This window comes from Ascidia mentula, assembly GCF_947561715.1.
Source record: "Ascidia mentula chromosome 2 unlocalized genomic scaffold, kaAscMent1.1 SUPER_2_unloc_5, whole genome shotgun sequence".
NCBI lineage: Eukaryota > Metazoa > Chordata > Ascidiacea > Phlebobranchia > Ascidiidae > Ascidia > Ascidia mentula.
Window position 1 is genome coordinate 12,501 of NW_028113698.1, and position 2,500 is coordinate 15,000.

General features: G+C 60.9%; 3 non-coding genes across 3 annotated transcripts in view; all 3 read right to left on the minus strand.

Annotated features, from left to right (window-relative positions):
* Positions 1-921, minus strand: part of LOC145916372 (large subunit ribosomal RNA) — a 3,531-nt gene extending 2,610 nt beyond the window's left edge. The window contains exon 1 of the ribosomal RNA XR_014404608.1: positions 1-921. This exon is cut by the window's left edge and continues 2,610 nt beyond it. This is a non-coding gene — a ribosomal RNA (large subunit ribosomal RNA).
* Positions 922-1,165: 244 nt separating this feature from the next.
* Positions 1,166-1,319, minus strand: LOC145916386 (5.8S ribosomal RNA). Its single transcript, XR_014404618.1, has one exon. It is a non-coding gene; the product is annotated as a 5.8S ribosomal RNA (ribosomal RNA).
* A 260-nt stretch (positions 1,320-1,579) lies between these two features.
* LOC145916390 (small subunit ribosomal RNA) overlaps positions 1,580-2,500 on the minus strand; it is a 1,824-nt gene continuing 903 nt past the window's right edge. The window contains exon 1 of the ribosomal RNA XR_014404622.1: positions 1,580-2,500. This exon is cut by the window's right edge and continues 903 nt beyond it. This is a non-coding gene — a ribosomal RNA (small subunit ribosomal RNA).

Genomic DNA, 2,500 nt, shown 5'->3' on the forward strand with positions numbered 1-2,500 from the left:
GACCGCGCCGACATTCACTTTCACTGCGCCCATGGGTTTCGCACTGCCCCGTGGCTCGCGCGCACGTTAGACTCCTTGGTCCGTGTTTCAAGACGGGTCGGGAAGGTGGCTGACGTTAGCCGCGGACCCCGTGCGTCTCGCGCGGCGCTGCCCACCCGCAACCGACACGCCGCAACTGGGCACTGAGCACAGTCCCCAACCGGCGACGCACCGGCTCGGACGGGACGCCCGGCCCACGAAGGGCAGACGCGGCGATCCCTCCTCGCCCGGGCGACGGGCCGACGTGTCCGCGCGCCTATAACACCCACCCGGGGGCGGGCTACCTTGCGCGCGGCCTTCTCGCCGCCTCCCAGACGGTCGCGGCCTTCGCACGGCGCTAGTGCGCTGGAGCTGCTCGGAGGACAGCGCGAACGACGGGCCGCAAGGCTCCGCACGCCCACACGCTCCGCTCGGCTTCAGCTGAAAGCGTCGCGCGACTCGACAGGCCCTCCCGTTTGCCTCTCGACGGTTTCACGTACTCTTTAACTCTCTCTTCAAAGTGCTTTTCAACTTTCCCTCACGGTACTTGTTCGCTATCGGTCTCGCGACAGTATTTAGCCTTAGATGGAGTTTACCACCCGCTTTGGGCTGCATTCCCAAACAACCCGACTCTGGGAAGACGCAGAGCGCGCGCCCTCGCCGCCACCATGGGCCTGACACCCGCACCGGGACGAGGCCTCGATCAGAAGGACGCGGGCGGCGAACGACGTACGCGCAGCGAATTCCTTACGCCACAATTCCACGCGCCGCAGAGGCGCGCGGATTCGGCGATGGGCACTTCCCACTTCACTCGCCGTTACTGGGGGAATCCTCGTTAGTTTCTTTTCCTCCGCTTAGTAATATGCTTAAATTCAGCGGGTAGCCTCGTCCGACCTCAGGCCGATAATCCAGTGCCTCGTTTGCGAGAGACACGCGCGCGCCACCGAAGCTCGTGCGAGCGCCGCGCCCGAACGCGAGCCGTGCTGCTCCGGGCCGGGATCCTCTTCGAGGCCGACTCGTAACGAGACGCACGCCGCGTTCGGTTTCGCGCGCTGACACTGCGTTCGTGCTGTCCTGGGCGGGACGACCGTGGCAACGGCCGACACCGCACCGGCCCGACGCGTCGCCGCGCGGGAACGTTACAACGCGACCCTGAGGCGGGCGTGGCGCCGGGATTGACCCGGTGCCGCAATTTGCGTTCAGAACGTCGATGCTCAATGTGTCCTGCAATTCACATTAATTCACGCAGCTAGCTGCGTCCTTCATCGACTCGCGAGCCGAGTGATCCACCGCCAAGAGCCCTCCGTGACTTCGTCAGTTGGACAAGCGCGACCCAGCCGGATTGCACAGTCGAAAAAAGCGGTGGCCGAGCGGTCGCCAGCCGTAGGCGACGCATGAAGCCAGCCTGGCACATGGCCACGGCACTCGGCGCAGAACGAAACAGGGTGACCGAAGTGCAATCGCGTGCGCCTCAACAGCGACGAAGGGCGTGCGCGGCCGCCAAGATACGGAGCCTTCTCCACCTGTCGAACGCACGACCACTCGATCGGCGATCGGCCGGTAATGATCCTTCCGCAGGTTCACCTACGGAAACCTTGTTACGACTTTTACTTCCTCTAAATGATCAAGTTAGATCGTCTTCTCGGACGCCGGCGCGGCCGTTGCCGAACGCGCCAGGTCCAATCGGAGGACCTCACTAAACCATTCAATCGGTAGTAGCGACGGGCGGTGTGTACAAAGGGCAGGGACGTAATCAACGCGAGCTGATGACTCGCGCTTACTGGGCATTCCTCGTTCAAGGGAAACAATTGCAATTCCCTATCCCTAGCACGACCGGGGTTCAGCGGGTTACCCGGACCTTCCGGCCTAGGCGGCGACACGCTGATCCGGTCAGTGTAGCGCGCGTGCGGCCCCGAACATCTAAGGGCATCACAGACCTGTTATTGCTCAATCTCGTGTGGCTAAGCGCCACTAGTCCCTCTAAGAAGTTCAACGCCGACCGATAGGGTCGCGTAACTAGTTAGCAAGCCAGAGTCTCGTTCGTTATCGGAATTAACCAGACAAATCGCTCCACCAACTAAGAACGGCCATGCACCACCACCCACAGAATCAAGAAAGAGCTCTCAATCTGTCAATCCTCACTGTGTCCGGGCCGGGTGAGATTCCCCGTGTTGAGTCAAATTAAGCCGCAGGCTCCACGCCTGGTGGTGCCCTTCCGTCAATTCCTTTAAGTTTCAGCTTTGCAACCATACTTCCCCCGGAACCCAAAGACTTTGGTTTCCCGCAAGCTGCCGGAGGGGTCGTCAAAGTAACGCCCCCCGATCGCTGGTTGGCATCGTTTATAGTCAGAACTAGGACGGTATCTGATCGTCTTCGAACCTCTGACTTTCGCTCTTGATTAAAGAAAACATTCTTGGCAAATGCTTTCGCAGTCGTTCGTCTTGCGCCGATCCAAGAATTTCACCTCTAACGGCACAGTACG